We start from the raw sequence: 17,538 nt of genomic DNA on the forward strand, positions 1-17,538 counted from the left end.
GATTCAGTTGCCACAGTTACACACCCCTGGCTCAACCAATTGGAATAGGTCCAAAGGCTTCTTTGTCAAAAAATTTTATTTATGACTGCTCACATTCTGGTGAAAAAATAAAATGTTTTTCTAGATTCTCTTCCTGATAAAAAGACTATACGGTATTTCAGTAATGTGTTTAGACAATCAGTTTATTTTTATAAAATCTAAGAGAAAGGTTAGGAAATGTATTAAAATTAATTAAGGATTATAGTTATATAAGTATATAATAGTGGTTAATAGAGTTAATTAAGAGTTTAATAGAGTAATATAGAATTTAATAGAGTTAAATAAGGATTATATATTTATAACTATGTAAGAGTAATTTAGAGAGCTATGGATATATAAAAATGTATAAAAAGTAAAAATCTTTTTGCCATCACCCCAACTTTCCCATCCTTCTCCAAGCAGCAAATTGAAATCACTCTCAGGAAAGCTCCTGATCTTTCCAGCAATTCCAGGCTTACCTTCTTTGGGAAGTGCCCTCTGGAGCTGTACCCAGGCTGGTCTGGAGCTGGGAGCAGCCCTGCCCCACCCAGCCCCTCTCAGCAGCAGCCCGGGCCCTTCTCAGTGTGGCTCCTTCCCCCCACAGCTTCTCTCCAGCGCTGGGAGCAGCTGCCAGGGCTGGCTGAGAGCTGTCCCTGGCAGGCAGCAGAGTCCCTGCCCCAGCACCGTGCCCTGGGCTGCAGGACCCTGCTCTGCACGACAGCCCTGGGCACCCCTGGCTGCAGCCCCGGCTGCTCAGCCCTGCAGCAGAGCCTGGCAACAGGAGCTGCCTTGGGCTGTGCCTGGGCTGGGGCAGCAGGGAAAGCCAGCCCTGCCCTAGGGCCACACACAGCCCTGCCCTGGAGCAGCTCTGAGAGTCCTCCTGAAAGGTCCTAAAATCTGTGGGATGTGCCAGGAGATTCCTACAGGAACTGCAGCTTCTCTTCCCACAGCCAGGGAATGACTGTTTCAAAGCTGGGCGAATTTCTGCTCTAGTGAGCCCTGAGTGAGCTCTGCTCTGTGCTCCCAGCCCAGGCTGAGTTTAGCCCCTCTGTACCCCTGTGCTGTGCCAGGGGTGGCTGCAGGAAGTGCCCCAGCCCTGCTGGGCTGTGCACAGGAGCTGCTTCTGGGTGGAGATGTCTCTCTGCAGCTGTCTCTCCGGGGCAGAACTGTGTCTCTGTCTCTCTCTTGCCAGGAGCTGCCTCTGTGCCAGGAGCCCAGCCCAGCTCATCAGCACAGACATAGCACCAGGACTTTAATGAGCCTCTGGGGCTTTGTGCTCAGGCCTTGAACATCAGTCCCTGAGAGGGAGCTGAAGAAACCTCTGCAGAACTCCAAGTCAGAATCCAACTACAAAGTTACTTGGACTTTTAATGGGTCCCACTGAGGGACACCACTGAGAAAGTGTCCCCAGGCCCCAGGCAGAGCAGAGAACTGGATGCAGTGATGACAAGTGGGGACAAAGAGAAGCCAAGTCTTGGTGCCCTGGGGCACAGCAGCTGGGTCTGTGCCATCAAGGGCTGGGAGGAGACACCTTGTGCTGAGGCTCTGGAGCCTCCTGGCACAGCCCCAGCCAGGCTGGGCACTGTCAGCCCCTTGTCCTGCCCTCTGCATCCCCCCGAGCCCACATCCCAGTGGCCTCAAGGATCTGCTGGAAGGAGTCCCTGGGGAGCCTTGCTCAGGAATGGCCCTGGGGGCTCCTGAATCCTCCTTGTAGGTACTGCAGGTTTTTCAAAGGACTTTGGGTTTGGCTTTTGCCTTGGAGTCTGATAGAGGTTTGTGCAATCATGGCCTCCAATCATCTGCTATAATTAGTCCCTGGAGGGGCTTTGTCAGTAACAATACTCCATGGTGCTCAATAATACTTCAAGGTACTCACTTTTTTTAAGCTACTTGGTGCTTCCCTTTTGATACAGACTCTGTGAGAGGTTTGTGCAATCATGGCCCCAGTTATTTGCTTTAACGAGTCCCTGGAGAGCTTTGTACTGACTCAGTGGGGCTCATTAATGCCTTGAGATACTCAAGGTTTTTAAGTTATTTTATGGATTTAAGAATACTTTTAGGCACTTTTAAGGATTTTCCTTCCCACCCTGAATCTCTGAAAGATTTTTGTTCCATCTGGCCTCTAATTCTCTCCTCCAAGGAGTCCATGAGGATCCTGTATTGGGTATCTTCCCACTTTCTGTTTTACAACAAAGATGGAGCTGAAAGAATTTCATAAGACTTTCTAAAAGCATCCAAATGAACATGGGACTATTCACAAAAACAACAACAACCACTAAGAGAATTAATAGTCCTGTTTTAGATAGATATCATCCAACCCTTTTGTCCCTTGGATTGGAAGAGTTTATTGAACCAGTCTTTGTTTTCCACTTGAAGCTTCTTGAACCCTTCCTTCAGTACCTGAATGCTCTTGTGGATTGACTTGCTGCGGATGGAGAGGTTCATGCAACACATCCCTCAGAGTCTACACAGCCATGCCCATGTGCCCAGAGTAAAAACTCTATCGCTGTTCTGCAAGGTGGCATGTCTGATGGTCTCTATTTCTGAGAGCAGGCCATTCAATGTGAGGGAGGTAGCATTGGTTTGCTTACTTAACAGGCACCCAAGATGGTCTAATTGTCCTAAAGCTTTAGCTGCAGCCACCCAAGGTAGTCCAAATTGAGGGTGCTACCATCCGATACCTGGATTAAAGCTTTCAAAGCTATCTCTTTGATATCATCCAATACTTCTCTGGGAATACCTGCTGCTTGATCATCTGGTAGGCTGTATTGTCCTTCTCCAGCTAGATGGTTGATTGTCGATTCTGCCCTTGCTCATTATTAGCATAGTCTGCTATTAATTGATTTTGTAAACACTTCCATCCCCCTTCCCACAGGGTGTATTCTGTATGTGATGACAACATGGTCATAATACATTTTAAATCATAGGGAGTTAAGACATGTGCTCTAAACATGGCCTTCATTAGGCCATTAAAACAAGGTAAGTCCCTCCTATGGTCTTTAGCTGCCCTACACAGCTCCTTGATTTCCCCGTAAACCAATGGCTGATACCTGGGATTCTGCCCCCTTCTTTCATAACATCCCCGGGCAACAAGGAGTTTTGGGACTATTTGCCAGTCTCCTTCCTTAGCTGCTTCTTTCCAGATCCTTTCCCAGGGGTCTTCTGGGGTTGACGGGCGAGGTGGCTCTAGGGAATCCAAAATGTCTTCTGGGGAGGAAGAATAACTTGGAGCAGAAACAATTGGATTAGAAATAGTGTGACAGTTGGGCTTAGTATCTTTGATAATGGGGTTATATTGTTGCTGGAGGGTGAGGCAAAGGGCACTGCCATTTTGTCAGGTGTTGGGGAGGAAGGGCCTTGATCTAGGATGGCAGACTTCCAAGCTGGCATTCTGGAGGCATGGCCCAGGGTGGAGGTGGAATGATTGACAGTGGGGGCATGACCTGCAGTCATGGGGGTGGAGTCTGGAGGTTCATTCAGGGTGGAAGAGAAGGCTGTGGTAGGAGGAAGTGGAGGAGCCAAGATGGAAGGAGGACAGTCAGGCTCAGGGGCATCTGGAAAAATTTTTAATGATCCACTTCATGATTGATTTTAATTTGTTCTTTGAAGATACTTGGTCATGATCAGTGAGAATTAACTTAAAGCATCCATATACCCACCTTTCTACTTTGGACATCCGGCTGCCCATCTTTCTCTTTCTCCACCTCAGGTGGAACAGCCACTGCAACACCCCAAATCAGTTATGGGATATGGATGCGTATTGTAAATACACAGTAGCAAAATGGGCAATATTGTCCTGTGTTTCCCCAAACCCACCTGCAATCCTATGCAGGTTAAACGGTCATTGTCCGTGTGGATCCTGGCCAAGGTCCCTCAAAGCAATGATGAATCTGCCGTCCCGGCACAATCCAAAATCCCGGGGAGCACTGACCTATCCATCAGCTAACCCCAGCTGACATGACTGAATGTCAGGGTCCGTGTTAGGGGGCCAAAGATTACAGTGAGGGTGGCTGTGACAAACCCTTCTGGTTCCCCAACTTCAGGGCAAGGTTGGTGAAAATGAAAAGGAGCAGATTCTGGGGAAGATGAAACAGGAAAGACTTATAAATATGATTGCCTGGCAAAAGATTTTGAGAATATAGAACCATAAGTGAGATTGAAATGAAAGCAAGCTTTGAGATACCAAGCCTTAGTTACTGAACAACTGGAAAACAATGGTATGGCCAGCTGAAGGTAATCTTCTTTTGATGAAACAATACCCTCTGCTTGCAGACAGGTCCAAGGGTCAAAGCAGACCCTACTAACTAGGCAGAAGGGGTCCAAAGAGTATTTTTTAGGGTTTAAAATGCAACACAGTAAGGTAATGTAATGATTCCTATAGGCTGTATGTAAATGCTATAGGGCTTGAATCTTGTATTAGATTGGTTAGTGAAAATTAGAATATGCAGCACAGAAGATGATTTATTGTATTGTAATGGGGATTCCCCTCCTCTTTCGAGCATTCATTTTGGGCGCTTCTTTCAAGCTCCTCTTCTGGACCTGCTCTAAGCTGTGGCTAGCAGCTCCAAACAAGGCCCCTGCACCCACACCCTTTGCAATAAACCACAAGTTCCAAGACCTGGCTTCAGAAATCTGTTGTCTCTGTCCATCCCAACTGTCCTACTCCCCGATGCTCCTACAAGCAGGATCATTAGCGTTGCACAAAAAGAACTTTATTAGCAGGGTGAAAAGCAATAAACATGGAGAAGTCAAGCACAGTACAAGGGGTGGGATTCAAAGACCTGAGATAAAGGTGAAACAACAATATATACACTTGAGGGTAGAACACTCTGAAGGAATACCCACATAGGGGAAACAAGTAACCAATAGGGAAGGAGAACTTGGACAACTTAGCATAACAGCACTAAAGGCTTGTGAGGGAACTCTCAAACTTACCCTAAGTTAAACAAATCATTCCTAGGGCTTGAAACTCGCTCCCGGTTCTTCTGGGGTAAAATCTGGCTGACTGAGTTACAGCTGGACTAACTCCCACACTGCTACTTTGCACTGGCCCCTTGGGAGCATGTGGCCCAACAAAGCCACAATGATGTCCTTGGCTCAATGAGGCTCCACAAGTGTCACAATGGTGCCTTGGATCCATGGTGCTCTGCAGAGTCATAATGTTCTGCTTGGTTCCACAAGTTCCCACAGTGTAACAGGTTCCACAAGGGCCTGCAGTGTCACAATGGTCTCCATAAGAAAGGAAACAAGCACGCCCCAGTGGTGCAGGGGCAGATGAGAGGCAGTCACCAGAGGCCAAGTCTAGCCAGACTTGACTGTATGGGCAGATTTTGTCTGGGAGTAACCCTTGAGTTTAGAGAATTTTACATGCAGAATCCTAATTTTGGCCATGGGCAACTAGACAAGAAAGACAGTTCTTTTCCATAGGAATAAAAGCACAGAGCCCCAGTGCTTCATGATCAGATGGCAAGTGGCCCTTGACATGACAAATTCAGGGGGACCTTTCACACAGCCCCAAGGAGGCCAAACCAGGCAGACCTGTTCCATGTTCCATTGACTTCACGGGTCCTAACACTGTCACAATGGTCTCCTTGATTCCATGAGTTCTAGCAATGTCACAATGGCTTCTTGGTTTCATGAGCCCCAACAGAGGGTCCATTGGCCCCACACATGCCCTGCTGTGAAACAATGGCCCTTTGTTTCTATTTTAAATCAATCACAATCAATCCACAGTTTGATCATTGATCCTTGCTTCCATAGGGCCCATGATTTGCACAATGGTCTCCTTGATTCCATGATTCCTACATTCCACAGTCTCACCATCGTTTCCTTGGATCTCCATTGTCACAACTGACCCATGTTTCCATGAGGCTCTGTAGTGCCACCGTGGTCGCTGTCAGAGACTGGATGAGATCAATGTCCCGAGACACCTTGGGATGCTCCAAATGCCTGTGTGGGGCCAGGGCCAGGTCAGGCCTTGGTTTGTGGTGGGACAGAGCCCCGCCCCCAGCCCTGGCCTGGCAGAGCTGTCAGTCATACAGCAGGGGGTGATGTTAACCCAGCTCTGATTAGCCCGGCTGTTAATCAATCAATCACACACTAGCAGCTGGCGCTGCTCTGGCTCTGATTGGACAAGCAACTGGCAGTCCCACCCCAGGCACATGCCCATGAGTGCCCAGGGGGTTTAAAGCCAGAGCACGAGGCCAGCCCAGTGTCTGGGTCCTGCCTTCTACTAGGGTTCCTCTGTTGGCAGCGCTGGGACACGAGCAGTTGGTACCCATGTGTGTGTCCTTCTATGGATCTTCTGTCTTTCTGTTGTTCTCTATTTCTTCTCCTTCGAATCCTATTTACCTGGAACATTTTTGGGTAACTTCACTTGTTAAGGGTTAAAGGATTTTAGGTTGAAAATGTTGGAACCCAGGGCACAGGGAATATTTCTCTGTCTGCTCTGAGGGGGCCTGACCCCTGGAGAAGCACTGCCTTTAAGCTTTGCCCATGGAGAGGACTTCCAGGACTTTCAGATAGATTAGAATTTAGCAAAATGTGAAATAGGTAATAGAGAGTAATATACTATGTCACTTGGGTGAGAAATTTAGGTTTTGAGATTTTTAGTATGGTGTAGATAGGGAGCAAGATGGAGGAATTTGGGTGTAGTCCCTGTCTTCTTCATCTACTCCATTTTCTGCGGTGTTGGTAGCACAGGGTGATTGGTCAAGGAAAGTACAGTGCAGAGGTTATGTGGACAGTCAAAGGATGAGTTAGTGGTAGATAAGTAGAAATAATGTATGTTTTAAGAGTTTATTGGATGAGACAACTTTAAAAGACCTTGAAACTGTACATTTTAGGGCCATTTTGCAGTGTTTTTCCAGCGCGCTGAGCCTGGGGTGCACAGCAATGCAAAACTTCAGATAAGATAACAATAAACAAGAAGCTGAACACTGAACAAGTCCCATGCATCTCCTTTTACCTGGTGCAGAACTGCTACAGGAAGGTTTCCCCCATTCAGGGAGCCCCCAGAAGGGCTCAAAATAAAACAATCATCAATAACTGGTGCCCTGACAATGTTTGTAATAAATTGGCTCTGTTAGCGTTCAAAAACACATAATCATGGAGCGATTAGATGCGGTGCTTTTTATTAAGAGCTCTGGGAATTGGGGTATATTCAACCCAAATCTGACTCCGACCATACATCCAAAATGATCATGTTTTATACTCTATCGTTACATAACTTTCATGTTAATTATTAAACTTATATTGTTCTATTGTATACATAAATTTAGCCCCTCTCTGAATTTCCAACATAGTTTCTCAGTATTCTTCTTATGGTTATATAATAATTACATTTATTACTAAACAATCATCACATCTAACAATTATATAATTTATCATACTGCTTACGCAGGTGCAGTTGATCTGGGAAAGCACAAATCCTAACATTTTAGATTCTATCTTTAACTTTTTCCAGGGTTCCATATCAGCTCTTTTCTATAAAGTTATTTACTGAAGGGTGTTGTCTTAATTAGCCAATCATGTGAAATGTGTTGATTAAATGACCAATGAGGTCCACCTGTAGCAAACCAAGATATAAAAGAAAAGGATTAAAAGAACAGGTGGCTTTTAGCCCTTAACCTTTTGATCTGAGTCTGTATCATTTCTGATTCAATGGTGACATTTGGGGATCTGTGCAGGCTATTGGGGATCCTTTCTGCACCTCGTGACCCAAGAGGAGCTTCTGTAATAAACTTGTCCTGAAGCTCCCACTGTGCCCATGACAGGAACCCCTGTGAGTGTCTGGGACATCCCGGCTCTTTGGCAGCCTGGGGACTCCTGGGATGTCACCGTGGAGGCCCCGTGAGTGCCTGTGACAGATCGGTGCCTTTGCAGCCCAAGGTCCCCTGGGATGTCACCATGGAATGGCTGTGACTGCGTCTGACCACAGGGCTCTTTACCATCCCCAGAAAGCCCTGGGAGGTCTCCACGGAGCCCCTGTCTGTGCCTGTGACATTCCAGCTCTGAAACAGCCTGGAGACTCTTGGAAAGTCCCCATGGAACCCCTCTGAGGGCCTGTGACAAATCTGATCCTTAGAAGGCAACCATCACCAGCTCCCTGTTGCTATGGTCCGTTTCCATGGCAACCATCACCAGCCCCCTGTTGCTATGGTTAGTTCCTCAGCAGCTCCATGGAGACCCCATGCCAGGGGTGGTTGCCATGGACACCAGCTCAGGCCTGCAGGCAGAGCCCGTTGCCATGGCAACCATTGGCAGCCCCATCCCCAGGCTCATGGGATCCCAGAACCACAGAATTGGCTGAGCTGGGAGGGACCCATCAGGATCCTCCAGTCCAACTGCTGGCCCTGCACAGGACACCCCAACAATGCCAGCCTGGGCCTGGCAGCACTGTCCAAACGCTGCTGGAGCTCAGAGAGCCCTGGAGCTGGGACCCTTCCCTGGGGAGCCTGGGCAGGGCCCCAGCAGCCTCTGGGCAAAAACCTTTTCCTGACATCCAACCTGAGCCTGCCCCAACTCAGCTGCAGCCGTTCCCTCCACTGCTGTCCCTGGGCACCAGAGGGAAGAGGTTCCCACAGCCCCAGCCAGGGACCCGCTCCCAAGGCTGTTGCCATGGCCACCAGGGCTGGGACCAGCTGGGATGCTCGGTTTCCACAGGCCGGGGTTCAGGAATGGGATTCCCCAATTTCCTGCTCCCGCTAAAACTGTGCTGCCCTCGCTGCCCTCCCGCCTCCCCTGGAAAGCACAAAAGGCAAAGATCCTGGGCTGGGATGAGGACAATTTATGGGGAACAGCAACAAGATAAGGAACAAACAGGAACTGAGACAATATTGACAACAGAAGGGATAAGTAAAACTATTTACAGAGAAAACTACAACATCAACAAGTGGCTCTTCCTGGCAATGTATTTCCTCCTGTCTGGAAAGTACACCCTTCTGCCTGGGGAGAGAGAGAGAGTCCCTTTTCTGCCCCTGGCAATGACCTGAGGTGAGAATGACAGGGCCATGGCCAGACCCTCAAGTTCTTCAATGCCACATCACATCATGGAGGAAGGAAGAGGAGAAGCAATCACATAATTATTATTTACATTTTTCTCTGAGGCTTCTCAACTTCTTCCCAGAAGAAATCCTGGCAAAAGAATTTTTCAGAAAATATCACAGTGACACTGTCCCAGCTGCAGGATCTGCTTCCCGTCAGCCCCGAGCTCAGCCTAGTGCTGTGCAAAGGGGCTGGGCTGGGGTCATCCCCTGATGGGAGCTGTGCACCCCCTCTGCCCCCTCCCCAAATTCCCTCTGGGGAGCAGGAGCTGGGGCAGGAGCTCTGTGGGGAGGGACAAGGGGGTGACACCGGCATGGGGGGGACACACACAGCCCCTGGGGACTCCCCCTCACCTTCTCCTGCAGCACCAGGAGGATGAACCCCGACATGGAGCCACAGGGCCCTGGCAGCATCTTGGGGAGTGGGGTTTGGTGGCTGCTTTGGGGGGTCACATCTGCCCTAAAACCCCACCCAGACCCCCCAAACCACCCCACACCTCCTGGCCAGGACTTCCCCAAAGCACTCCCTCTGTGGTGGTGTTTGAGAGTCCCCAAAACGAGGGAAGAGATGAGAATCTTGACTCCATGTTTCAGAAGGATGATTTATCATTTTATGATACATATTATAAGAAAATGATATATTAAAACTACACTAAAGAAAGAGAAAGGAGACATCAGAAGGCTAGCAAAGAAAGGAATAAAATCTTGTGACTGCTCGGAGTCCTGACACAGCTGGACCTATGATTGTTCATTAATTAGAAACAACCACATGAGACCGATCAAAGATGCACCTGTTGGTAAATCATCTCCAGATCACATTCCACAGCCATCAGATAGTTATTGTTTACATTTCTTTTCTAAGGCTTCTCAGCTCCTCAGGAGAAAAATCATAGCAAAAGGATTTTTTAGAAAATATATCTGTGACACTCCCTGCAATGTAAATGGCCCTAAGAGTCACCAAAGCCCCTTCCCATCTGCCCCAAAACCCACCCAAATTCTCTCCAAGCCACACAGCCCGGCCAGGACCTCAAACCCCCATCACAGTCTGCCACAAAAGTCCCCAAACCCCCTCCCAGCACCACAAACACCCCAAGAGCCACAAAAGCCTCTCCCTGTTCCCTCAGGACCCCCCAAACCCCCTCCCACCCCCATGGCACTGACCAGGAGAGGTTGTTGGGCAGGAACATCCCCAGCCAGGAGCAGCTCAGACACTTCAGCAGAGATTTGGGCACTTTGGGGGGACACCCCAAATGGGGAGAGCCTGGCCAGGGACTGGGACAGAACCAGAATTCCTGGAGAACAGACGGGCTCAGGGGGACAAACTCTGCCAGCTGAGCTACAAGATTGTGGCCCCACAGCCCTACAACACCCACATCCTCCTGGATATTGCTCTGAACCCCAAGTTCACCTCCAAATCCCAGTGAAGTGGTGCAGCTTTAGATCTCTTTGTTTAATTTCTTTATTTTTACCTAAATTCTGGGTGTTTTGATGGGATAAAGATGGAAATCATTTAGGTTGGAAAAGACCTCCAAGGATCATCCAGCTATGCTCAATGGCACCAGAAGAAAAAAATGGACAGAGCAGAATTTTTAGGGTGCAAAGATATGTTGAGGGTTCCTTTTATTCCTTTTTACTCAGAGAATTGCTAGGAAACACTAAGAACTGGATACTTAAGAAAACAAAAATGTCATCAAGCTCCAGGAGGAGGGCATCTGGCTGCACTTCTCTTATCTGGGAGCCCAGGCCAGAGCTGTTTCTCCATTTGTGGGTTGGAAATTTAACTCGGGTAGAAACCAATTTTAGATTTAGCTGAAGTCTGCTGTTTAATCTCCTGTAGTCTGTTAACTTGTGTGCTCCCAAAAAAGCCTGCAGAGAAAACAAAGGAGATTCAAGGCTACCTAGAAAGGAATGCAAACATCCAAGCTGAAGAGAGATTAGGAGAGGGGGCCCCCAGTGACCTTGGGGCTGAAGCAGATGGAAAAACTGAATCTGTGTTACAACTACGTGACTGAACAACTGGCAGGCTCATAAAATTTATAAGACAGTTTAATACGTGTGTGCCAGGAAAATAAATGCACAAACATCAGAGGTTTATGTCCAAAAAGGAGACAGAGAAGTCCTTTGACTTTATTTGAATAAAGGGAGATACCATGGGGCATTCCCCTGGGGTCTCTCAAAATTTTGGAGGATGAAGTCTCTTTTTTATCCCAATTTCCCTTCACTCTTTCCCCATTTCTAAGGTACTTGAGAGGTACAGACTTCTCAAAATGCCTGATACCAAAGATTTCCCTCTAACGTAAACTCCCCCCCTTTTAATTTTTAAATTTTATGGAATTTAGTTTCCCCTGTTGTTTCTTTCATGTTTCCACGTGCAGTTCAATTTATCAGCAATCCTAAAGTTTATTTGTAAAAGCAAATAACTTTTTCCATTGATCAGTGGAATCCTTCCCATTGTTTCTTTTAGCTGTCAGTGCTGGTTTTATCTAGCAGCAGACCCACAGCTGGTTTGTAAAGAAAAATCCCACATTCCTCTCATATGCATATGCAAGAAGTTAAGAGGTAAAATAGACTTGGGAATTTTCGGGAGTGCCCATGTCCTTAGGGCAGCACTGAAATCAATCATACTGGCTTTACAGCTTCTACAAATTGTGGGGTTTTTTCTGCAAATCAGGGTCAGCCTCTGCTTGTGAGACTGCAGTGGGACCTTATTGTGAAAAATGTATGTATTTTATGATTGGCTTTTCGCAAATATTCAAATGAATATTATATGTGTTGTGTTAGAAAGTAATGCTGTAATAATTTTCTTAAGTACTGTGTTAAATATAGTTTTAGGTTATAAAAATGTTAAAATAGAAACTATGCTATGTAGGATACTCTTTTTAAAGAAAGGACTCACAGTGAGATAGCAGACACAGGACACCTAAATCTTTCAGAGAAAAAGAATTTATTGCCTTCTTATCAGAAGAAATTTCTTCCCGCCTCCAAGGATTCAGAGGAAGAAGTTGACAATGACCAGACAAAATCCTGTGTTTGAATGGAATTTATGCATCATGTATGATGTGTATGAATATGCAACAGCCTGTTGTTTTTAAGGGTTAATCCTTTGTTATCCGGTGTCCTTTTTTGGGTTTGTGCTGCCCAGAAAAAGGTACCCGGACATCCGTAACTCTTTGTCTCTATGGTCTTATATTGTCCTAATTCAAATTGTCCAAATTGTTATTACTATAACTGTATTATTATTTTATATAACCATTTTATTACTATTAAACTTTAAAAATTTTAAAAACAAGTGATTGGTGTTTTTCACACTTATTAACACCCACCTCCATAAAAGAGGAGCCCATTGCAGTCTTCCAGGCACCCTGAGCTCAGCTCTCCCTGCCCTGCAGCCACTCTTATAGATACATATTATAAAACTGGCTTTTCACAAATGTAAAAATGGATTTTATATATGTGGTGTTAAAATAACTTTGTTATATAGTTTCTACTTCTGTTGTTAATTAAGGTTAGACATAGTAGTGAAATAGCTGATATAATTATGCTTGTGCTAAAATGCTTGCTTTGGTTGGGATAACATCCATTTGAGAGGAATAGCAGATTTGTCTTTACAAACCAGCTGTGGGTCTGCTGGTAAATAAAACCAGGACTGAAAGATTACAGAAACAATGGGAAGGATTCCACTGATTGATAAATGGGTTAGGTTTGCTGATAAATGAAATTGGACATTAAAAGATGAAAGAAACAATGGGGGAACCCTTAAATTCTGTAAGAATTAAAAATTAAAAGGGAGGGTTATACATTAGAGGGAAATCTTTGTATCAGGTATTTTGGGGAGTCTGTACATCTCAAGTACCTCAGCCAATGGGGAAAGAGAGAAGGGAAATACAGCTGGGAAACTGGGATAAAAAGGAGGCTGCATCCTCCAAAATTTTGAGAGACCCCAGGGGAATACCCCATGGCCTCTCCCTTTATTCAAATAAGTAAAAGGACTCCTCTGTCTCCTTTCTGGACATAAATCTCTGATGTTTGTGGATTAATTTTCCTAACACAATGAACACAGGAAGAGGACTCCTGTGTTCTCTCTAGATCTGCCAACTATCAGCAACCACTGTCTGAAGGCAGAGTGGACCAGGCCCAAAACTGAAGATGATGATATAAAAAGGACTAAAACCACAACTCAGGAATACTCATGCTCTAAAAAGGCAGATCCAAGGACAAGATATGCTAAACAGTTCTTCGAATATGTAAACTGGTTTGGGGGAAAAGTTTACTATGCATAAGGGTCTATAAATATACAAAAGGTTGATGTAAGGGAAAAGGTATTTAAGGGGTATCCCCAGCTGAGTGCCAAGATGCACCTGGCTGTAATAACCTTTGCTCTATGTTCTTTGTTTCCTATTGTTCTTTTTTAAACTTTTTAAATTTTCACAGTAGACTGAAGGTGTTTTTCACACCCCACACCCCCTGCCTGCTGATACATCTTGCCAGCCCAGCCTGGTGCTCCCCAAGCCATGCTGGGGCACCATGATCACCAAACCCACCCCTGTGGGTTTGTGCAGCAGAGCCTCTGTCAATGCTGTAGTTGTTCTTTGTTTGCTTTATTATACACACCAGTGAAGAACTGTTATTCCTATTCCCATATCATTGCCTGAGAGCCCCTTAATTTCACAATTCTAATAATTCAGAGGAAGGGGGTTTACATTTTCCATTCCAAGGAGGGTCCTGCCTTCCTTAGCAGACACCTGTCTTTCAAACCAAGACAAGGTAAAAAATCAGCTCTTTCCAAGGAGTTTCCAATATGGAGCTGAGACCCAATGGATGTTCCTGCCCCAGCATTGAGTCAGATGCTTACAGGGATCCAGGATGATGTGCAGACCACCAGCCAGGGGTCTTCCCAACTTGGATTATTGGGAATGTGGATCAGCAGGGCTTTTCTAACTTGGATTATTGGGAATGCTCTCCCTGGGCACCTGCAGCTCTCTGCAGCAAGGATTCTCTGATGGGGGAGGAAGCTGGAGCAGTGCATGAAGCTCCTCCTGCAGCAGGGGCACTTGCAGGGCTTCCCTTAGCGGTGCCTCCACTGGTGTTTTTTCAAGACTGAGCTGGTCCTGAACCTCTGCCCACACTCCGGGCACTCGTGGGACCTCTCCCCGGTGTGGATGTGCCGGTGCCTGGTGAGGTGGGAATTGTGCTTGAAGCCCTTCCTGCAGACAGGGCCCTCCCTGTATGGTCCTAGTTGAACCCAGTTGTCCCTTCTGTAGTCCCAGTCACTACCCATATGATCCCAGTCCCTCCCAGCATGGTCCCACTCACTACCAGTTGCCCCCAGCGTGGTCCTGGTTGCTCCCAGTGTGGTTCCAGTCCCCCCAGTATGGTTCCAGACACTCCCAGTATATCCCAGTTGCCCCCAGCAGGTCTGCAGTCATTTCCAGCCACTGCCAGTGGCCCCAGTAAGGTGTTAGTTATCCCAGTATGATCCCCCAGTTATGCCCAGTATATCCCAGTTGCCTCCAGCATGCATCCAGTCCTTCCCAGTTCCTCCAGTTTGCTTGCAACATCAAGGAGGAGGGAGGGAAGGGCGGGGATGGAAGAGGAGAAGGAGGAGGGGTTAGAAGGGAGGAGGAGGGGGGATGGTAGAGGAGGGGGAGGAAGAGGAGGGACAAAGGAGCATCAAGGAAAGAAGAGAACCACGCGGTCGACCCTTCCCTGAATTCGCGGCCCCCACCCGTGGGATCATTGACCCTGCAGGTAAACCGGGAGAGGGAGCTCAGCTGAGATATCCCGGGGGGTCCCTGGGTTGGGTTTTCCTGGGGGGATGTTTGGAGAATGAAGAAGTCCAAGGCTGAGCGGAAAAGGCCCCTTGGGGGGACATCGGGGGGTGCCGGTGGCGGTGCCGGCAGAGGCAGCCTGGAGGAGCAGAGCCCTGTGTCCCCCAGGAGCCCAAAGTGGGGAGCCCAGAGAGGGGGGAGCGCTGCCATTGGCGGGAGCCTCAAGAGCCTGGAGAGGGGCAGGGGGGACTCCTTGGAGCCGCTGCAGCCCAGAGCAGAGAATGAGGGGAGAAGGGAGCCCGGGAGCCCAAACAGCCCCGGCATCCCGAAATGGAGAGAGAGAAAAAGGGGGAGCTTTTGGCATTGCTGGGACTGCCAGCAGCCTGGGCAGGGTGGGCACTGACGAGAGGGGGGACCCCCAATCCAAGCGTTACTCCAGCAGCTTGGACAGGGGGGAACCCCCGAACACCAGAGGGGAGGGTGCAGGGTCAGGGAACTCCTGGGAGGCTTTTTCAGGGCTGAATCTTGGTGTTTGGGAGGGTTTTCTGAATCCCAGGTGTCCGGTGACTTTTAGAGATGGACTTGGGCAGAGGGAGCTTCAAACTCAATGTGCTCATCCCTCGTTTTCCCCAAACCAGGATTTCTCATTGCCAACCCCCAGGAGGCTGCGAGGAAGAGGAAGATGCCCCAGGACACTGAGGCAGGTGAGGAGGAAGTCATTGCCCCTTTCCCCTCTGTGCTGCTCCATCTCCCAGCCCAGCACGACCCCGGCTGCAGCTCAGCCCTTGGGGGATCTCCTTGCCCTTGCCTGTGGCACGGAGGCAAATCCCATCCTGTCCTTGTTCTTCCTTCCCCAGAGCAGGAGCTGAGCATGGAGAGCAGGGAGAACAAATGCCCGTGGCAGAACCTGGTGGCAGAGGCCATTTTGAGCGGCTCCACGGTGCAGGAAGCCAACGGGGAGGAAAAGCCCCAGAGATGCCGCACGAGGAGGGGCTGCAAACGCAGCTGGCAGGGATCTGAGGGGGAAAGAGCCAGCCTGGGCAGGGAAGGCGGCCAGAGTTGGAACCAGAGCTCGGAGCTGGTGCTCCATGAGCAGGTTCATGATGGGGAGAAACCCCACATGTGCGTGGAGGGTGGGAAGAGCTTCAGGTGGAACTCTGCGCTGATCCTGCACCAGAGGACCCACACTGGGGAACGGCCCTACGAGAGTGATCTGTGCAGGAAGAGGTTTCAGACCAGCTCTGATCTCCTCAAGCACCAGCGCACGCACACAGAGGAGAGGCCCTTCCACTGCCCCGACTGCGGGAAGGGGCTTCAGGCAATATATCTGTCTTGTCAGGCACCGACGCATCCATACTGGGGAGAGGCCCCACGAGTGTGAGGAATGTGGGAAGAGCTTCAACCGGAGCTCCAACCTGATCAGGCACCAGAGGACCCACACTGGGGGACGGCCCCATCAGTGTGGGGAGTGTGGGATGAACTTCAGGGAGAGCTCCACCCTGGTCCAGCACTGGCACATCCACACTGGGGAACGGCCCTATGAATGTGGGGAATGTGGGAAGAGCTTCTCACAGAGCTCCCACCTGATCTGCCACCAAAAGCTCCACACTGGGGAGAGGCTCTATGAGTTTGATAAATGCAGGAAGAGGTTTCTGACCAGCTCCCATCTCCTCCGGCACAATCAGATTCACACAGAGGAGAGGCACTTCCAATGCCCCGACTGTGGGAATGGATTCAAGCACAACTCCACCCTCGTCACCCACTGGCGCATCCACACTGGGCAGAGGTCCTACGAGTGTCCCCAGTGTGGGAAGAGCTTCTGCAGCAGCTCTAACTTGACCCAACACCAACGGAGGCACCACTAAGGGAAGCCGTGTGAGTGCAGGAAGAGCTTTGTGCTCTGCTCCAGCTCCATCCCCTACTGGACGAGGCACTTTGGGCACAGCCCGGGTCACTCACATTCCCTGTGATCCATGTTGGGAACACACCTGTCTGGTTTTCCTTTTGGTTCAACCTTAATTTTTTTCTCTTCTCCTTGTTTTTCCACTCTAGAAGCCAAGAGGGATCAATCTGTCACTTCAAAACCACTCAAATCCCACTGAAAATAACTGAATTTTAACCCAAAAGGGCTCAATTCCACCTCAGATTGCTTGTTCCCTCCTCAAAAATCTCATTCCCATGCCAAACTCTCCATTGCACAGCTGCCAGGGTGAGATGGAGTTGGAAGGAGATTGGTAGAATTGGGATCTCAATTTGGAGCAATGCGATGGGGATTGTGTGGGGCGGGCTGGGTGTGTGGGATGTATTTGATAGCAAATAAAACTTTCAGACTGTATGGTTTCTGTCCCATTCATTTTCAGTCAGTTCTGTTTGCAGAGTGCTGCCTTCTCAGCTGATTCAATTTCTATAAAAGTCCCCTTTTTAAAATCACGTAACCCAAACAATCCAAAAACCAATATCCACATAAAACCACCCACACACAATTTTTTTAAAAATCATTTTAATTTTTCAAGAGTACATAAGGATGTTATTGAAGTTTAATTGTTTGGTTAAAATGTTTGAGAAATTATAGTGGTGTTTGGTTTTGTGTTTAGTGTATTTGTAATATAAATTGGTTTACCAAGGTGTGTTAGATTGCATGTTAGTTTTTTTAGATATTTTTTATCTCAACTGTATTAGTAGTTGAGTTAAAACTTTTAAAAGTTATT

General features: G+C 48.0%; 1 pseudogene; it reads left to right on the forward strand.

Moving 5' to 3' along the window:
- LOC134433349 (zinc finger protein 551-like) overlaps positions 1-16,677 on the forward strand; it is a 91,512-nt pseudogene extending 74,835 nt beyond the window's left edge.
- Positions 16,678-17,538: the final 861 nt, after the last annotated feature.

This window comes from Melospiza melodia, unplaced genomic scaffold, assembly GCF_035770615.1.
Source record: "Melospiza melodia melodia isolate bMelMel2 unplaced genomic scaffold, bMelMel2.pri scaffold_18, whole genome shotgun sequence".
NCBI classification, from domain to species: Eukaryota; Metazoa; Chordata; class Aves; order Passeriformes; family Passerellidae; genus Melospiza; species Melospiza melodia.